Source organism: Oncorhynchus tshawytscha, linkage group LG06 (assembly GCF_018296145.1).
Source record: "Oncorhynchus tshawytscha isolate Ot180627B linkage group LG06, Otsh_v2.0, whole genome shotgun sequence".
Lineage (NCBI taxonomy): Eukaryota > Metazoa > Chordata > Actinopteri > Salmoniformes > Salmonidae > Oncorhynchus > Oncorhynchus tshawytscha.
Genome location: NC_056434.1, coordinates 24424658 through 24446292, shown reverse-complemented (window position 1 = coordinate 24446292; position 21635 = coordinate 24424658). Strand labels below are relative to the sequence as shown.

The 21635-nt window shown below is 42.9% G+C and overlaps 1 long non-coding RNA gene across 1 annotated transcript; it reads right to left on the bottom strand.

Annotated features, from left to right (window-relative positions):
• Window positions 1–4273: 4273 nt before the first annotated feature.
• Window positions 4274–20585, bottom strand: LOC112252302. The gene is made up of 4 exons (XR_002953826.1): window positions 20407–20585; window positions 20142–20235; window positions 4799–4970; window positions 4274–4675 (listed from the first exon to the last, which is right to left on the bottom strand). It is a non-coding gene; the product is annotated as an uncharacterized LOC112252302 (long non-coding RNA).
• Window positions 20586–21635: the final 1050 nt, after the last annotated feature.

Here is a 21635-nt window from a genome sequence, read left to right as displayed (position 1 = left end):
TGTACAGTCATGGCCAAAAGTTTTGAGAATGACACAAATATTAATTTTCACAAAGTCTGCTGCCTCAGTGTCTTTAGATATTTTTGTCAGATGTTACTGTGGAATACTGAAGTATAATTACAAGCATTTAATAAGTGTCAAAGGCTTTTATTGAAAGGCTTTTTATTGGCTTTTATTGCTGTCAATTAACTTCTGGGCCACATCCTGACTGATGGCAGCCCATTCTTGCATAATCCATGCTTGGAGTTTGTTAGAATTTGTGGGGTTTTGTTTGTCTACCCTCCTCTTGAGGATAGACCACAAGTTCTCAATGGGATTAAGGTCTGGTGAGTTTCCTGTCCATGGACACAAAATATCAATCTTTTGTTCCCCGAGCCACTTTTGCCTTATGGCAAGGTGCTCCATCATGCTGGAAAAGGCATTGTTCGTCATCAAATTGTTCCTGAATGATTGGGAGAAGTTGCTCTCGGAGGATGTGTTGGTACCATTCTTTATTCATGGCTGTGTTCTTAGGCAAAATTGTGAGTGAGCCCACTCCATTGGCTGAGAAGCAACCCCACACATGAATAGTCTCAGGATGCTTTACTGTTGGCATAACACATGACTGATGGTAGCGCTCACCTTGTCTTCTCCGGGCAAGCTTTTTTCCGGATGCCCCAAACAATCGGAAAGGGGATTCATCAGAGAAAATGAATATCAGTCTGTCCCTGATGTTTTTCCTGGAGAGAAGTGGCTTCTTTGCTGCCCTTCTTGACACCAGGCCATCCTCCAAAAGTCTTCGCCTCACTGTGTGTTCAGATACACTCACACCTACCTGCTGCCATTCCTGAGCAAGCTCTGTACTGGTGGTGGCCCGATCCCGCAGCTGAATCAATTTTAGGAGACGGTCCTGGCGCTTGCTGGACTTTCTTGGGCGTCTTGAAGACTTCTTCACAACAATTGAACTGCTCTCCTTGAAGTTCTTGATGATCCGATAAATGGTTGATTTAGGCGCAATCTTACTGGCAGCAATATCCTTGCCTGTGAAGCCCTTTTTGTGCAAAGCAATGATAATGGCACATGTTTCCTTGCAGGTAACCATGGTTGACAGATGAAGAACAATGATTCCAAGCACCACCCTCCTTTTGAAGTTCCAGTCTGTTATTGAAACTCAATCAGCATGACAGGCATCCTCGTCAACACTCACACCTGTGTTAATGAGAGAATCACTGACATGATGTCAGCTGGTCCTTTTGTGGCAGGGCTGAAATGCAGTGAATTTTTTGGGGGGGTAGGATTTAGTTCATTTGCATGGCAAAGAGGGACTTTGCAATTAATTGCAATTCATCTGATCACTCTTCATAACATTCTGGAGTATATGCAAATTGCCATCATACAAACTGAGGCAGCAGACTTTGTGAAAATTAATATTTGTGACATTCTCAAAACTTTTGGCCACGACTATACATACACAAATAAATATCAATAGAAAAAAGGTCTAATGAAATGCAGCTAGTTTGAAGTGATTTGTTAGCTATGTTTTTGGCTAGTTCCTCTGAAACAATAGCGTCTTGACGAGAGAGCACATTTTCTATACCAGGTGAATTCGCGTATCATTAGCTCATTGTTATGGATGTATAAAAAAAAAGTGTCACTAGAAAACAGCTTAAACCACTCCCGGCCCGCTCATTAGGCAGGATTAGGTCACGTCCAACAACACATAAACACATAAAACCTCACATGAATCTACCCAAAAACAATGACAATTTCTCTCAACCAGTGGCATATGGGCATTTTAGGTGAACACTGATGACACCCTTTGATAAGCAGTGCCCATTTTATCAATGGCAAGGGCGCAAAAACAGGTTGCTGTTGGAGAGATGCATGTCCGCAGCTCTCCACCAACGTTCCGTCAAAAAAACTATCCAACTTAAAAAGGGATATGGTAGAAAGAATATGTCGCTTTTTCTGTAGTCTACAGGCTGGAGATAAAATGTATGACAATATAATGAGAATGACACTTTTTACATCATGCAGGTTTCTCCAATCATATAGCCTAACCTAAATGGTGCTCAATCAAAAAAAGAAAAAGTGCTGTCATGTTAACAAACAACATATCCCTGACCAGGTGAATTCAGGTGAAAGCTTTGATCCCTTACTGATGTCACTTCAATCAGTGTAGATGAAGGAGGGGAGACAGGTTGAAGAGGGATTTATAAGCCTAAAGACAATTGAGAAATGGATTCCTGTGGAACACTTAACACCTTGTAGAGTCCATGCTTCGACAAATTGAGGCTGTTCTGAGGGTAAAAGAGGGTGCAACTCAATATTAGGAAGGTGTTTCTAATGTTGTGTACACTCAGTGTGTGTATATATATATATACACTGCTCAAAAAAAGAAAAAAAGAAAGGGAACACTAAAATAACACATCCTAGATCTGAATGAATGAAATATTCTTATTAAATACTTTTTTCTTTACATAGTTGAATGTGCTGACAACAAAATCACACAAAAATTATCAATGGAAATCAAATTTATCAACCCATGGAGGTCTGGATTTGGAGTCACACTCAAAATTAAAGTGGAAAACCACACTACAGGCTGATCCAACTTTGATGCAATGTCCTTAAAACAAGTCAAAATGAGGCTCCGTAGTGTGTGTGGCCTCCACGTGCCTGTATGACCTCCCTACAACGCCTGGGCATGCTCCTGATGAGGTGGCGGGTGGTCTCCTGAGGGATCTCCTCCCAGACCTGGACTAAAGCATCCGCCAACTCCTGGACAGTCTGTGGTGCAACGTGGCGTTGGTGGATGGAGCGAGACATGATGTCCCAGATGTGCTCAATTGGATTCAGGTCTGGGGAACGGGCGTGCCAGTCCATAGCATCAATGCCTTCCTCTTGCAGGAACTGCTGACACACTCCAGCCACATGAGGTCTAGCATTGTCTTGCATTATGAGGAACCCAGGGCCAACCACACCAGCATATGGTCTCACAAGAGGTCTGAGGATCTCATCTCGGTACCTAATGGCAGTCAGGCTACCTCTGGCGAGCACATGGAGGGCTGTGCGGCCCCCCAAAGAAATGCCACCCCACACCATGACTGACCCACCCTCAAACCGGTCATGTTAGAGGATGTTGCAGGCAGCAGAACGTTCTCCACGGTGTCTCCAGACTGTCACGTCTGTCACATGTGCTCAGTGTGAACCTGCTTCCATCTGTGAAGAGCACAGGGCGCCAGTGGCGAATTTGCCAATCTTGGTGTTCTCTGGCAAATGCCAAACGTCCTGCACGGTGTTGGGCTGTATAAGCACAACCCCCACCTGTGGACGTCGGGCCCTCATACCACCCTCATGGAGTCTGTTTCTGACCCTTTGAGCAGACACATGCACATTTGTGGCCTGCTGGAGGTCATTTTGCAGGGCTCTGGCAGTGCTCCTCCTGCTCCTCCTTGCACAAAGGCGGAGGTAGCGGTCCTGCTGCTGGGTTGTTGCCCTCCTACGGCCTCCTCCACATCTCCTGATGTACTGGCCTGTCTCCTGGTAGCGCCTCCAAGCTCTGGACACTACGCTGACAGACACAGCAAACCTTCTTGCCACAGCTCGCATTGATGTCCCATCCTGGATGAGCTTCACTACCTGAGCCACTTGTGTGGGTTGTAGACTCCGTCTCATGCTACCACTAGAGTGAAAGCACCGCCAGCATTCAAAAGTGACCAAAACATCAGCCAGGAAGCATAGGAACGGAGAAGTGGTCTGTGGTCAGCACCTGCAGAACCACCCCTTTATTGGGGGTGTCTTGCTAATTGCCTATAATTTCCACCTATTGTCTATTCCATTTGCACAACAGCATGTGAAATTTATTGTCAATCAGTGTTGCTTCCTAAGTGGACAGTTTGATTTCACAGAAGTGTGATTGACTTGGAGTTACATTGTGTTGTTTAAGTGTTCCCTTTATTTTTTTGAGCAGTGTATATACACATACACACACATACTGAACAAAAATATAAACGCAACATGTAAAGTGTGAAATAAAATATCAAATGTTTTTCCCATATGCCCAAAAAATGTATTTCTCCCAAATATTGCGCACAAATCTGTTTAACATCCCTGTTAGTGAGCATTTCTCCTTTGCCAAGATAATCCGCTTGACAGGTATGGCATATCAAGAAGCTGATACCCCTTTGTATATAGCCTCATTATTGTTATTTTATTGTGTCACTTTTTTTCTTTTTTTTTTTACTTTAGTTTATTTTGCAAATATTTTCTTAACTCAATTTCTTTAACTGCATTGTTGGTTAAGGGCTTATAAGTAAGCATTACACGGTAAGGTGAAATGTTGTATTCGGTGCATGTGACAAATAAATTTGGATTTGATAGCACACTCCTTCTTCAACTTGAAATGTCTTGTCTGAGAAGAAATTGTGATAAATCCCCATAATTTCTACACGTCCATTTGAAAAGCAGAAAATCCTCAATCAGAACCTTAAGTCATTCCTCTCATTATCCATTGCACTCCTCTGATCCTGGCTATGAAGGGTCTTCACTGCAATCTCCATCATGGCCAGCATCAAGGATGCTCCTCTTGCCTCCTGTCTCTACCTTCAACAGAACACCCCAACCTGACTGTCATCCAGGAAGTAACCTACCATATGTGGTAGGTTACTTCCTTTAATAAATGTGCCTCTATCTCCACCTGCAGGTAGAAATGAGAAACACAATGATACTTGCACAGCATTAAGAGACAGAATAAAACAAATAATAGAAAAAAATATGTGGGAAAGGAGAGAGGTGAGAGACTATCCTGGTTGATACTGACCTCTTCCTCCTCAGGGAGAGTCCAGGGTGTCCAGAGAGTCATTGGTGAAGTCCTCCTCAGCAGAGAGCCGAGGGCTGCTATAGCTGCTGCAGTGAGGCCGTGCTCGGCTATGCCCACTGCCAAAATCGCTGTCCAGCCACAGGCCAGAGTAGCCATGCTGACTAGCCATGCCCTGAAACACACACCGACAAATTACACAAGTGACATTGCTTGGGCCAAGAAAAACAACAGTTGAATTTTGCTCAATTTGTAAATTGGGAGGTGCCGGAACAAAAAGTGAGCCCTTATGGGGCTCTTGAAAAAGAAAATCACCTTTTATAATAAAGAATTGCATGCATTATCATCGCTTTTGTGTACTGGCATAGAGCAATAAAGTAGAGGCGCTTGCAGAAGTTGCCCATAGGAAAACATATTTGTAGCCTGGGTTTCGGAAAAAATGTGGCCTTTTATAAACCTTTTATAATCAATTCTACATACTTTTATTTGACTGGAGACTTTAGCAGAATATGTTTTAATACCTCTCAAATGATCGAAATGACAGGCTACTTTGACAATGAGATCAATAAAACGACCATGTCTTGAATCCATCAATAGCATAGGTGTGTGGAGACATATTGTACAATATGAGGAGGGATTTTTTTTTTTAAAGCATTCAATTTTCACTGACTCACCCAATGATGCCCAACTCACTCACCGGTAAAGGCCGAAGTGCTACTGCCAAAACCTTGTCGATCTCTCTCTTGTTTTACTTTGTAAAACAATGCTGTTTGCTCAATAGCGCTGTTTGTAAATTGATCACTTTCGTAGCTTACAGACAGATTAGTTTTCTCTTTTCAGCAGAATACATTTGCTTTACAAACTGTGTTTTCACGCGAATGTATTTGTTTTACATGCATAGTGTTCCCTGACTGTATGCCGGTGTACATAGCACAAGATGCCTTGCGGTGAAACACCGCTTCTGATTCATTTTCAATGGAAGGTAACGAATTTGACGCGTTGCGACCCAAGGCTGGAGACTTCCTTCAGATCATTGTCTATTTGTGTACTTCTTGTATGTATACAGCCTATTCTACATTAAAGTAGTTTTTTTTTTAAATGAGACTTTCTTCAGCGATGGAAGCAAATGTAAGTGATTATAACGTCATTACGAATCATGCAAAACAAATGTACAGTTGATAGGAATATGTTAGTTAATGTAGACAAACGATTATGCATATTGTTATATCATTAAGTTAATTTACGAAAATCGCGATTTAGCAAACTAGCCAGCTAGCTGGCTAGCTTTATGGGTGTTGCGACATGAGTATGAACTTGTCATCCTGGTTGTTTAATGTTTTAGGGACTCCTAAAACAACCAGCAAACCAGACTGTCGTCCTGTGAAAGAATCTAGCTAGCTAAAGCATTTACTGCGAATCGAATGTACAATCTTGTAATCTTGCCTTGCTGATATATGCAATTCAGATCGATGAAATAACGTAGCTAGCTAACTATTTTCTTGCTTATTGTGCAGTGGAGGATAAAAATACCTGAATGCCTATGGATGTGTAGCTAGCTATGTAGCCGATCTGTGTATGGACCCTAAAACGTTTGGTTTTACATAGTAGTTCAGAACCTAGCTATGAACCTCAACTATCATAGCCAGTTGTATCAACTTCAAAACAGTGGATGACATTGAGGAAGCTGATGGATTGACTAGAATGTAACTTTGTGCCAAGGATGCAAGTCGTATATACGTGTAGTTATTACCATACATGAGACACCCACATTGTAGCCCGTACATTTAATATATTCTCTAATCATGTACTCTACCATGGCAAATAGAGGTGCAGTTCAGGTATGAATTAATGAATTAATGTCATTTCAGTCATATCCAATACCAGGAGTATCAAATTCCAGTCTTTGAATGATGCTGTGTCTGCATGTATGCACTTCAACAGTGTTTGCCAATCTTGGTCCTGGGACATCAATGGTTACACATGATTTAACTAGTTAAAGGTTGATGTGTAATTCATATAAACAGAAATAGAATATAATTGAAAAACATTACACTACACTACACTTCCTATGCATCATGTAAATACTCTAAAACCGGTTCATCTCAATATCTAATTTTCTTCATTTGCGTTGATCTAGCACAGAATAGGTGTAGTATTTCATCAAATGAGAGACTTAATTTCAAGAGACTGTTATTGAGAAAATAAGGTCGTTAAATGGACAGTGTTCAACAAGAATCTGTGTGTGGCCTCACCTGGTGTCCACACAAAGTGGCTGCAGAGTACTTTATGCTGAAAAACATGAACGGACACACGAGGACAAGCAATATAGAGTAGTATGACCGACAAGAGCTTCTGGACATCAGATCTGCGATTACTCACCTCCAGATTAGACTAAGAGTTTTTCTTCAATGAGTCAGACAGGAGGGAGATACTACAGACCCCCGACCAGGCCCAGATCCCCAGCCTTCGCTGGAGAAGGAAACAGAGATTTTGCGGAAAAAGATCAGGGTGCCGTGTGAGGATCAGGCAACGAGTGGCTAATCTGCCTTTGCCTTCCGTCCTGCTAGCTAACGTTCAATTGCTGGAAAATAAATGGGACAAACAGAAAGCACGTATATCCTACCAACGGGACATTAAAAACTGTAATATTTTATGTTTCACAGAGTCGTGGCTGAATGACGACATTAAGAACATACAGCTGGTGGGTTATACACTATCGGCAGGATAGAACAGCAGCCTCTGGTAAGACATAGGGTGGGGGCCTATGCGGACTGAGCACCGGGAGAATTCCTGGTGGGCTGGTCAACCTCTGGGCCGGTGGGCCGCCTGCCTTTTACATTTTTTTACTACTAATAAAAAAGTTGAGCAACACGGGCCAACCCCCTTCCCCCAGGTCCGTTGGTCTGTTCCAAACTAATAGGCTGACACCACACCGCTCGCATCGCGTGCGCAAGCGTTGCAAAATAAATTTAGAAATCTCTGTTATTCAATTATGCACCTACACTGCTCGCGCGTGCCAACGAGCATCTGCGTTGCCAAGGGCTAAAATAGAACTCCTTTTTATTTCTGATGCTGATCGGGCTGCCTCTCCCATCTCCTCATTGGTTTATAGAAGCAGGTACCCACGTGCCATCTCCTCATTGGTTATACCCACGTGGGTGATTGAAAGACAAACTGTTTTGCCGGTCGTCGTGGTAATACTATGAAAGTATAGATGCCAATCACCATATAAGTTCAAAGATGAAAAAGCCGAGAAGGAAGAGAGATGACTAGAAACGATTCGGTTGGCCGTTTTATGTGTGGATTAATTGTCAGAGTAGAGGACCTTGTGCATTTCAGGTAAAATAACAACTCAATGTTTATATCCCAACAGCAAGCTAGCTAAATTGGACGAATTAGTTATCAAGTGCATGCTAACTAGCTAAATTGCCATACATGTTTAATGCTTTTCGACCTGTCGCCAAATTAATTTCATTGTTTCAGAGTTTAAATTTTTTTTTTTTAACGTGCGTGTCATGATTGCATTTGGTGTAGGAGGACAAAATAAATGTATACATGATAGCGCACGATGGCGCTCTCGCGCAGCCGGTTTGGGTTCCGTATTACGTCTATGCAACCCTTAGCCCCGCCCCCTTTGTCTCGCTCACACTCACATTGACACTGACAGTGACAGCTCGAAAACTAGCTACAATAGAAAATGGAAAAGCAGAGTAAAAAGGGTGGGGTTGAAAATTTAAGAAACAAAAGAATCAAAAGTCTTCACTCAAATGCAAGTCAATGTAAAAAAAAAACTTAAAAAAAAAAGACTTATTCGGTACTATTACTACTAGTACCACCGATTCTAACATCAGAGTGCTAGACCGGAAAGAGGAGGATGCCACAACCCGGTTGGTGGCTAAAAGAGTAGCCGGAGAGGACAGCAAAGCCAAAGATAGTGAAGTCAAAGTGGTAGATATGTGCTTAAATGTGTTACAAATACAACATGTTATATCAGAATTTATGAGTGAAATGCAAATACTATTGGTCAGCTACTGCTATGTAAATGTACCAGAAAGAAAGAATTGAGGTAAAGACGTACAATAACTGGGTGTTCAAACCGGCTAGCGGAAAAACTCAAATTTGACGTGTAACAAAGCTCTGAATGCCTAGATTTCGCCATCCTGTGGGGATTTTGTAGGAAATGGCAATCACTTGAGTATCAGTGATTTACTGTCGTATAATTTTACTTAGCTCAAATAAGCATTTTCATTTGATTCTGATTGATTTAGCCTTGTCGTTCTAAACGCTAAATTGCATTAGACATACATAAATGTTAATTAGCTAATTTCATTTCATGTCTATACAGCCATTGGTTGCAAATAGTATACATATTGTAAAACCAATCAAGTCCTTTCCCTCTCAAATTTATATTTTGTGCGGGAGAATATGGCTACAGTGATTTGCTACTGTAGTTATGATCCTCATCGCCACGGTTCCTACCACTTCACCTCTTACTAGACAACGCATTGAAACTCAACATTATGCCAACAGTCCGGTGTGAACGGCGAGTAAAGCCACACAAAAAAACTTGTTGTGTCGTCATTCATTCACTTGATATTAAATAGTGGGGCTGCTGCGGTGTTTTTTTAGTTTTTCACAATTGGGCCTTTATTAGTTCATTTATATATTATTTTATTCATATCCAGTTTGATGATAGGTCCAGTCCAGTTTCAGTGGAATGAGCATTGATGTTGATGACAGGCCCAGTCCAGTTTCAGTGGAAGTGAGCATTGATGCTGATGACAGGTCAAGTCCAGTTTCAGTGGAAGTGAGCATTGATGTTGATGACAGGCCCAGTCCAGTTTCAGTGGAAGTGAGCATTGATGCTGATGACAGGTCAAGTCCAGTTTCAGTGGAAGTGAGCATTGATGTTGATGACAGGCCCAGTCCAGTTTCAGTGGAAGTGAGCATTGATGCTGATGACAGGTCCAGTCCAGTTTCAGTGGAAGTGAGCATTGATGGATTTACTGAGGCTCTTCTCCGGTATGAGACGATACTGACAGCTCAAATATTTATTCGGATATTTGAGAGCACATCACTGTCCAAGTGCCTTTAGACAAGTGGGATGGACATCCTGTCTGCCGATCAAGTGGTTGTGGCTACACAGGAAACCCTGAAAGGCATGTCAAGATACTTTGACACCATTAAGGCAACTACCGACACATTTGTTCAGTTTGCAAATAAGAAGATCAAAGAACAGGATGAGGACAGAGCTAGAGGAGGTAGAAGCCACTCTGCCACAGAAAAGGGCAAGAAAGAAGAAAATCATGTCTGGAGAGATGGCTCAAGATGAATCTTTGACAGGGGCAGAGTGCCTATAAAGTTGAAGTCCACAATCAAATTATGGATAGTCACAGATAGTAGACCACCTTTACTCCACACACAGACGCGTACAAAGCTCTCCCTCGCCCTCCATTTGGCAAATCTGACCATAATTCTATCCTCCTGATTCCTGCTTATAGGGCAAAAATTAAAGCTTGAAGCACCAGTGACTCGGTCTATAAAAAAGTGGTCAGATGAAGCAGATACTAAACTACAGGACTGTTTTGCTATCATAGACTGGAATATGTTCCGGGATTCTTCCAATGGCATTGAGGAGTACACCACATCAGTCACTGGCTTTATCAATAAGGGCATCAAGGATGTCGTCCCCACAGTGACTGTGCGTACATACCCCAACCAGAAGCCATGGATTACAGTCAACATCAAGGAGTGGGACTAACCTGGAAGCTTATAAGAAATCCCACTATGCCCTCTGACGAACCATCAAACAGGTAAAGCATCAATACAGGACTTAGATCGAATCATACTACACTGGCTCCGACGCTCGTCGGATGTGGCAGGGCTTACAAACTGTTACAGACTATAAAGGGAAGCACAGCCGAGTGCTGCCCAGTGACACGAGCCTACTAGACGAGTTAAATAACTTCTATGCTAGCTAATTTTCTCCAGTTGCGCCGTGATTGGCTCAGTGTTCTGTCACTCATGGGGACACTACGTCACCGCATAATCTATGGGTAGAGCTCGAAAACTCAAGCCCTTTCATTAACTTTGCTGATGACACAACAGTGGTAGGCCTGATCACTGACAACTATGAGATAGCCTATAGGGAGGAGGTCAGGGACCTGACCATGTGGTGCAAGGACAACAACCTCTCCCTCAACGTGATCAAGACAATGGAGATGATTGTGGACTACAGGAAAAGGAGGACCAAGCACACCCCCATTCTTGTTGACAGGGTTGTAGTGGAGCAGGTTGAGAGCTTCAAGTTCCTTGGCGTCCACATCACCAACAAACTAACATGGTCCAAGCACACCAAGACAGTCGTGAAGAGGGCACGACAAAACCTATTCCCCCTCAGGAGACTAAAAAGATTTGGCATGGGTCCTCAGCACCACAAAAGGTTTTACAGCTGCACCATTGAGAGCATCCTGATGGGTTGCATCACTGCCTGGTATGGCAACTGCTCAGCCTCCGACCGCAAGGCACTACAGAGGGTAGTGCGTACGACCCAGTACATCACTGGGGCCAAGCTTCCTGCCATCCAGGACCTCTATACCAGGCGGTGTCAGAGGAAGGCCTTAAAAATTGTCAAAGACTCCAGCCAGCCTAGTTATAGACTGTTCTCTCTGCTACTGCACGGCAAGCGGTACTGGAGCGCCAAGTCTAGGTCCAAGAGGCTTCTAAACAGCTTCTACCCCCAAGCCATAAGACTTCTGAACAGCTAATCAAATGTCTACCTATTTTTACCCCCCATTCTGCTGCTACTCTCAGTTATGCATAGCCAATTTAATAACCCTACCTGCATGTACATAATTACCTCAACTACCTCGACACCGGTGCCCCCGCACATTGACACATTGATTCTGAACCAGTACCCCCTGTATATAGCCCCACTATTGTTATTTACTGCTGCTCTTTAATTATTTGTTTTTCTTATCTCTTACATTTATTTTTATTTTTTGGGGTCTTTTCTTAAAACTGCATTTGTTAAGGGCTTGTAAGTAAACATTTCACTGTTGTATTCGACGCATGTGACCAATACAATTTGATTTGCTACCATAGTTACAGTGGGGCAAAAAAGTATTTAGTCAGCCACCAATTGTGCAGGTTCTCCCACTTAAAAAGATGAGAGAGGCCTGTAATTTTCATCATAGGTACACTTCAACTATGACAGACAAAATGAGAAAAAGAAATCCAGAAAATCACATGTAGGATTTTTAATGAATTTATTTGCAGATACTATTTTTGACTGTGTGAGAGTGAAGTCTCGCAATATTTGCGTTGCTGCACGTGCAACATCATTTTGCTGACTCTCCCGATTACCTAATTCTCCTAACCTGCTGCGTAAGTTCTCCTAACTTGCTACGAAAAGACAATTTTGAAAAAAGCTGTATCTCATCTAGACAAAACCCTTGTGCATCACACCTTTACTTCAGCCATGACGGAAAAGCACATGTGAAGTAATAGGATAACCACTATGATACCTAGTTAAGTGATATATCCTCCAAAGACGGTGTTTGAAGGATATATTGGCACGGTGTTGTTAGTGCCAATATATCCTCCAAAGACGGTGTTTGAAGGATATATTGGCACGGTGTTGTTAGTGCCAATATATCCTTCAAACACTGGCTTCGAGGGCATTATCACTTTTATACAATGGGTTACCAACATATTAAAGTAATGATTGACGTATTTTCATAAAAAATGTTATTTTGATGAATTAATTCATACTATTTCATCCTTCAATGAGATATACAGTTGAAGTCGGAAGTTTACATACACCTTAGCCAAATACATTTAAACTCAGTTTTTCACAATTCCTGACATTTAATTGTTGTAAAAATTCCCTGTCTTAGGTCAGTTAGGATCACCACTTTATTTTAAGAATGTGAAATGTCAGAATAATAGTAGAGATGATGCTGCCACCCCCGTGCTTCACGGTTGGGATGGTGTTCTTCGGCTTGCAAGCCTCCCCCCTTTTCCTCCAAACATAGCGATGTTCATTATGTCCAAACAGTACTATTTTTTGGAGCAGTGGCTTCTTCCTTGCTGAGCAGCCTTTCAGGTTATGTCAGTATAAGACTTGTTTTACTGTGGATATAGATACTTTTGTACCCGTTTCCTCCAGCATCTTCACAAGGTCCTTTGCTGTTGTTCTGGGATTTATTTGAACTTTTTGCACCAAAGTACATTCATCTCTAGGAGACAGAACGCATCTCCTTCCTGCGCGGTATGACGGCTGCGTGGTCCCATGGTGTTTATACTTGCATACTATTGTTTGTACAGATGAACGTGGTACATTCAGGTGTTTGGAAATTGCTCCCAAGGATGAACCAGACTTGTGGAGGTCTACAATTTTTTTCTGAGGACTTGGGCTGATTTATTTTGATTTTCACATGATGTCAAGCAAAGAGGCACTGAGTTTGAAGGTAGGCCTTGAAATACATCCACAGGTACACCTCCAATAGACTCAACTGATGTCAATTAGCCTATCAGAAGCTTCTACAGCCATGACATCATTTTCAGGAATTTTCCAAGCTGTTTAGTCAACTTAGGGTATGTAAACATCTGACCCACTGGAATTGTGATAAATTGAATTATAAATGAAATAATCTGTAAACAATTGTTGGAAAAATGACTTGTGTCATGCACAAAGTAGATGTCCTAACCGACTAAAAAAACTATAGTTTGTTAACAAAAAAAATTGTTGAGTGGTTGAAAAACTAGTTTTAATGACTCCAACCTAAGTGTATGTAAACTTCCGACTTCAACTGTAGTCCCGACACAAATATAGGTTTGCTACCCAAGCCGGCTGGTCGTTCTATTGGTTCGGTTGCTAGAGACGCGACCCAGTCGTTACGTCTTTTTGTTCTAAATCCAGTCGTTCGTTCCAAATGTTGCGTGCCATGAAGGCGGGCAACGTTCTTATCCCTTGCTTGCTAGCTAGCCAACTTTGGCTAATGCAGTTTTGTAAAATAGTGCAGCCAGAATAACAGTAGCTTCATTTGCGTTTGTTTAAGCTGTTTTCTAGCGATTTATTTTTTTATACATCAATTAAATTAAATCAAATCAATTAAATATTAGCTATTGATGTATGATTTCACCTGGCATAGAACATTTGCTCTCTCGCCAGGCCACTGTTCAGGAGAGATTGCCAACTACACAGCTAATACAATCACTTTAAACGGAAGCTAGACTGACAGCAAACGAAATCAAATCAAATACAATTGTATTTTTCACATGCGCCGAATACAACAGGTGTAGACCTTACAGTGAAATGCTTACTTACAAGCCTTTAACCAACAATTCAGTTTTAAGAAAATATCCCCAAAAAAGTAAGAGATAAGAATAACAAATATTTAAAATAGCGGGGCTATATACAGGGGGTACCGGTACAGAGTCAATGTGCGGGGGCACCGGTGTCAAGGTAATTGAGGTAACATGTACATACATGTAGGTCGAGTTATTAAAGTGACTATGCATAGATAATAACAGAGAGTAGCAGCAGCGTGGAGGGGGGGGGGGTCAACGCAAATTGTCTGGGTAGCCATTTGATTAGAACTAGCTGCATTTCGTGTTTTCTATTGTCATTTCTTTATATATCCATAAAAATTATGCTGATTCATGATATTGACTGGCTGAGACGTTCATTACCATGGGACAGCTGGAGATCGAATTTCACTATTGAAACAATGTTTGAAATGTCAGAGAGACAGACAGCAAGCTTATTACAAATATCCGCTGTTGAAAATCAAATGCTAGTCTAAAAGAAATGGGAGACAATGTCTAGATGCTTTTTTTCACCCTCATCAATCTACACACAATACACCATAATGACAAAGCAAAAACAGGTTTTTAGACATTTTTGCAAATGTATTAAAAATAAAACAGAAATACCTTATTTACATAAGGGTTCATATTGGGTTCATAAGGTTCTATATTGAACTTAGTCTTTGAGATGCTCTAACAAGCATGTGTATCTGTAGTTGGTGCTCTTCAACTCTAAAATGCATTAGACTAGAAGACAAAACCTACAAAGAAAAGACAACAGGCAAATAAATACATATGTGGTCTCAATGAGTACGGTTACATGCACACAATAATACGATTATTGTGGATAGTCAGATTAATATAATAGTTCGTTTAAAACATTTATATGATTTGCACGAAGAATGATTTCCCTAAAAATCCTGTTTACATGGACACATCTGAAATCAGGCTAACTGATGGGACTTAAATAAATGCAGAAAATTGCCAATCAAAATAAATGTTTTACCACAATGTCCATGTTATTTTTGCGAAGCATTTTTTATAGGCAAACCTGTAACGTCCAGTAATGGATACCAACAATCATTGGTTATACTCTATCACTTTATCTGGTGTACAATCTGTAGTCAACTCCAACTAAGCATATTGGCAGGGATGTGTAATTGTCACGACTTCCGGCGAAGTCGGGTCCTCTCCTTGTTCGGTCGGCGCTCGGTGGCTCAGGTCTTCTAGCCATTGTCGATCCACTTTTCATTTTCCATTTGTTTTGTCTTGTTTTTTCAAACACAATTTCCTCATTTACTTTTTGTGTATTTAACCCTCTGTTCCCCCCGTGTCTTTGTGTGGGATCGTTTATTTCAGTGCTTGTGCACGTTCCCCGGGAGCGCACAAAGGGTTATTTTGTGCCCATTTATCTTGTTGTTCTGGATGCCGTTGGTTTTGCTTTATAAATCTCTGGTTATTACCCAGTTCTGCTCTCCTGCGCCTGACCTCTCTGCCGCCTATTACACACCCCGTTACAGTAGTTTGTTTGAAATGAATGAGTCCTGCCTTGATGACTGTGTATTAGCTTTACAATACTTGTCCTATAGATTTTTGTAGTCTTAAATTATTACTTGGAATAATGATAGCTAAAGGTACCTGTCTCGGAATGGAATGCTAGTGATAAAGCTATCTGCTCCTGCTAGCTAGCAAAAGGTCTACTTGCTGTAGCTACAATAGCTAGCTACATTGCTACGGTTGCTGCATTCTAAGAAAGTTGAAAGAGTTTGGTACAGCTTGCATTGATGGTATCATGTTTCTATAACTAAATAGATTACAAATATAAAAAATACTTTACACATAGCAGTTTCTTCTTCTTCGGTGGAGTTTAACGACGGTTGGCATCCAATATGTTGCATTACCACCATCCAACTGGACTATAGTTGTCACGATCGTCGTAAGCATACTCGGAACAATGTGCAGCGAGGCACATTGGGTTCCACATATTTTATTATAAGGGAACCACACAACAAACAATAAAGAATAAACGAAACATGACGTTCTGGAGTGCTCACAGGCAACTACACAAAAACAAGATCCCACAAAACACAGTGGGGGAAATGGCTGCCTAAATATGATCCCCAATCAGAGACAACGATAAATAGCTGCCTCTGATTGGGAACCATACCAGGCCGACATAGAACAAACAACCTAGATAAGAACACCCCCCCCACACACACACTAGTCACACCCTGACCTAACCAAAATAGAGAATAAAAAGGCTCTCTATTGTCCGGACGTGACAGTCCCGTCCCCCCCCGTCCCCAAAAGTGCGGACTCCGGCCGCAAAACCTGAAACCAACTGGGGAGGGTAGGGGGGTTGACTAGTGTCGGTCGCGTCTCCGGTGCGGGTCTTTGCCCCCCGCCTAGACCACGGGTCCGGCCATGGAGCCAGGCAGAACGGCGTGCCCGCCCTGGGCCTTGGCGCAGAGGAGGGCCCCGGCCATGGAGCTGGGTTGAACACCGCACCCGGACTGGGCTCCGGCCATGGAGCTGAGTTGGCCGCCGTGCCTGGACTGGGCACCGGCACAGAGGAAGGCTCCGGCCTTGGAGCGGGACTGGACGCCGTGCCTGGACTGGGCACCGGCGCAGAAGGAGGCTCCTGCCATGGAGCAGGACTGGACGGTGTGCCTGGACTGGGCATCGGCTCAGAGGGAAGCTCCTGCCCTGGAGCTGGAGGTTGTGGACTGTCGCAGGAGGTTCTGGACTGTAAACCGTCGCCGGAAGCTCCGGAATGTGAACTGTCACCGGAAGCCTGGTGCGTAGAGCCGGCACAGGTGGCACCGGACTGGTGACACGCACTTCAGGGCAAGTGCGAGGAGGAGACACAGGACATACCAGACTGGGGAGAAGTACTGGAGACCTGGTGCGTAGAGCCGGCACAAATTGTACCAGAATGATGACACTCCGCACGGCGAGTGCGGGGAGCTAGCACAGGACGTACTGGGCTGTGGAGGCGCACTGGAGACCTGGTGTGTAGAGCCGACACAAATTGTACTGGAACGATGACACACTTCGCACGGCGAGTGCGGGGAGCTGGCACAAGATGTACTGGGCTGTGAAGGCGTACTGGAGACTTGGTGCGTAGAGCTGGCACAGATGGTGCCGGGCTGAGAAGGCGCTCTTCAGCGCACATGCGCTGCAGCATACTCTTTGCCAAAACCTCTCTCCGGTATCTCTCATTACCTTCCTCTATCGACTCCCACACAAGCTTTGGCACTCACTGCTGCTCGACCGCTAGCTCCGGCGCCCACCCCGTATGCCGCCCACCCCGTGTGCCCCCCCCCAAAAAAATGGGCTGTCTTTTGGGCTTTCTCTGTGGCCGCGAACCCCGGGGTCGTCGCTGTCCTCCCTTCTCTCCTTGCGTCTGCTTCCAAGGAAGGCTTTCGTGTCCTGACATGATTTCCTCCCAAGCCCAGGATACCTTCTCCTACCGGGCTCGCTGCTTGGTCCTGTTGTGGTGGGATCTTCTGTTACGATCGTCGTAAGCATACTCGGACCAACATGCAGCGTCATCTGGGTTCCACATATTTTATTATAAGGGAATCGCACAACAAACAATAAAGAATAAACGAAACATGACGTTCTGGAGTGCTCACAGGCAGCTACACAAAAACAATAGCCCAAAAAACACAGTGGGGGAAATGGCTGCCTAAATATGATCCCCAATCAGAGACAACAATAAACAGCTGCCTCTGATTGGGAACCATACCAGGCCAACATAGAAACAAACAGCCTAGATAAGAACATCCACCCCTAGTCACACCCTGACCTAACCAAAATAGAGAATAAAAAGTCTGTCTATGGTCAGGGCGTGACAATAGTATAAAGCCATTATACTTTGTAATACAAAATGAGAAAAGGGGACAAGGAAAAAAACATCCTTCCAATTAAACCCACTACCCCATTCCAATACCTATCTGCAGCTGCACCATGCCAATGGCCTGGGAGGACGACTGAACATGACCCACTACTCAACCCACTCTGTAACTCTTCAGAAGTCGTCAAATCTTGTACACCCAAGTACTTCTCTGCAGCTGCCACCACAATATCTATTTTCTGTGATTTATGTTCCATTTCTGCAATATAGTTGATACCCATTGCTATGAGCGCTAAGAAGCCAACCTTACTGAAGCATATATCACTCGTAGGCCTATCCCTCTGTGCTGGCACAGATCTACTACTCAGAAGGATCCCCTCAGGAGCCGTCACCCTTGACCCATCCTCCTCTACTTTCTTCACTGCCTCAGCATAAAACACCTAATTCAGCCAGGAGAGCCAACTCAACCTCTGACTGTGGCCAACTCAACCTGCCTCTCTGGCACCGGACACTCCCGATCCCCAGCAACATGGGCACACCTACAGTTGAAACACACAACTTTTTCCGCCAAAACTACAAAAATCCTCCACAATCCATGTTCTCCTACACACTTCCCTCATCTTGGAATCACCCTCCAACAAACTGCTGTGGCATGACCATTATCGTGGCAACTGAAACACTGCAGTGGATTTGGCACAAAAGCTCTAACAGAATAACTCATATATCCTAACATGACTTTGTAGGGTAAAGACTGATTAAAAACTCAAAAGGCCAGAATGTGACACCTCTGTTCCACCACGTTCCCCACCGGGTTTGCATCACACCAAACGACAGGCGTCACAAACACCAGGGATCTTCAACTTCAATTGCTCCACCTCTACACTTAACACTACTCCAGAACTCACTCCTTTCAATAGTACCCTATTCCTAAGAGCAAAGCATGAAACAGATCTTGACCCGAGTTGCGTGGCACGGAGCACCAGCTCCCTCTGGGCGGAAGAAACACAAACAAACATCATCAAGTCCACTTCGGGTTACCTTCACCGATTTAACAGTACTTTTCCACCAAACCTGATACCACATATGGATCAGCCAAAAGGCCTGGATCTACTTTCTCCAAGAATCTCACTCCCACTGGACCAAACTCATCTTTATCATAACTATGTCCATCGATGCAAGGCTTGGGCTCCGAGCTCCTCATCACACCTTCCAACTCACTTAAATCTCCCTCATTCACTTCCATTTCACCTCCAGAACTCAGTCTGGCAGACATCCCACTGTGTTTGTACTTGACCCCAGTCTTCTTTGACACACCATCTCCCTTTTTATTGCCATCTTCATAAAATTCTAATTAAACCTCTGCTTTCCTCATTCTCTTTGACTTCTTCTTCCTCTTTTCCTCCTCTGAAATTCACCCTTCCGTGTCCCTGTCCCAATATTCCTCTTGTCCTGGCTTTGCTAGCGGCCCGGTGGCATCCCGACGTAAATCCATCTCATAATCATCCTACTCACCCCGGAAACATGTCTTCTCCGGGTAACGACATTTTCAGAGCATGAGCAGTGGCACAATTCCCTCCCATAGCAGTTTGTTAGACGGAGATCTCGTTCAAGCTGTAATCAGCTGTGTTTAGTACCTTAGATATGGAGAACGTGATTGGCAGATGTGATCAGCAGAGATGGTACCTGGATAGTACACAAGTTTTTTATTAATTGTATTTCATTTTTCTGATTTTTTTTTTGTGGGGTCTGCAGCACCCTCAGCACCCCTACTTCCTGTGGCTATGGGTTAGCGGTTTAGTACTTGGCAGCGTTTGCCTGTCCAGATAGCGAACATAAAAGGAAGTATTTAGGAAAAAATTGCAAGAATTGACATTGCCAACAAATGGAAATGTGTTCAGAATAAATAGTATATTGAATATGTAATAAAAACAAAAAGAAATAGCTCCTCCCTTGCCAGAGACCGATCATCTCGAAAACTACAGTTTTGGCCACTGAGCTAGCTATAGGCTTCGTCCCTCCACCTATCACAAAATATACTTAATTTAATCCATGCTCGAAAGAATACAAAGGGTTACAGTACAAGGAGCAACAAAAACAAAGACCATACATTTCGGCATTATGCTGCATCAGTGCTATACAAAGCATTGATTACGTCTCCTTGACATTATTGTTTACCTGATGATGTTTTTGTTAATGTATGATGGGAGTCCATGGGTCACCGGTTTGCCTGGGAGGGGGTCCCTGGGCAAGAAATGGTTGTGAAGTCACCCTGAATGATTGTGGTAAAAAAAGAACAAAGGACTATGAATTTAAACAAACATGTTACCTGATCATGTAATATAACGCAGTAATAACGTTACAGGGAACAACAATAACACTACTACTAACAGTAATAGTAAACACACAAATCTCAGCCTTAACAACAATAACCACTACTCACTTTTACACGCGCACTCCATGAATACACTGCCATAAATCCCACTCTTATGTCAACTGAAAGGAACAGTCATGGGGACTGACTGCATATATAGGGATCCAAGAGCACCGGGCCTTATTGGCTAGTGCAGATATCAATAACCAATCCGAGAGTGAATGATCAGTTCATGTACAGAGTGGGCAACTGGGCACCAGTCGCTTGTCTGAGATCGCGGCTATGCGCTGATCGATATTTCCTCACTTGAGGAGAGCCAGACTCAGCGGAGCCAAACATAAATAATTGCGCACAAAAAAACTCTGTCAATTAAATAGTGTCATGCAGTGCCCTCAGTAGGGGGAATTCTCTCCTACAGTGTAGTAATGTATGTAACGTTATTTCATATTCACATACTATTTTTTTGTCAAATATGGTTGCTGTTGAGTCGAGACGTCTATCTAGTAGTCTATGATTAAAGTGGGGAATAATTTAGCATTTTGTTTACTACATTTTATATACATTTATTCTATATAATTGGACATAACTTTCAGACTAACAGAATATTCTCTGAAGAGCAGCTTGTTTCCATTGAACGGTCACTGCTATTCCCTTATTCGCCAGAAGAGTGTGCAAAGGAGCACATAAAAACGTAACCAGTGTGCTTAGCTTCAGCTCATATTGAAACTCGTAGACTATGAAAAACGCCTTTTAAGGGCATGAGATTTACGGTGCGAGTGGGCTGGGTGTTAATCAAGTCGGATGCAGTACAGTGGGCGCGATCCTCTGTCCAGGCGTTGTTGATGCATGCCAGATCATACAACGCATGGATAGGTATTTTAAAACTGCAATATGTAGCTTTTTGGACGTCCCGATCAAATTCATATAGAAATGTTCGTTTTTAAATCTGTCATTCTCGTTGAAAGAATCTCTAAAAAGCGGTAGATATGTTCTATGTGTACTATTTCTTTGCTTCCCGTTCTTCAATTTCATTTTTTTGTCTTTTACTTTCGGTTTTGTACACCATCTTGAAACAGCTGAAAATACAATATTTTTGGTAATGGAATATATATTTTACAGAGGTTTAGATGGTACAATGATTCTCTACACTATACTTGATTGTTTTGTTACATACACTGAAATTGGGCGAGCTATTAGAATGTTAGCAAACGGGAAATGGTTGATCGATTTCTGCATGGTGCATCTTTAAGTATCACTATCAGCTAACCACATCATAATATGTTATAGCAATCTGTCAG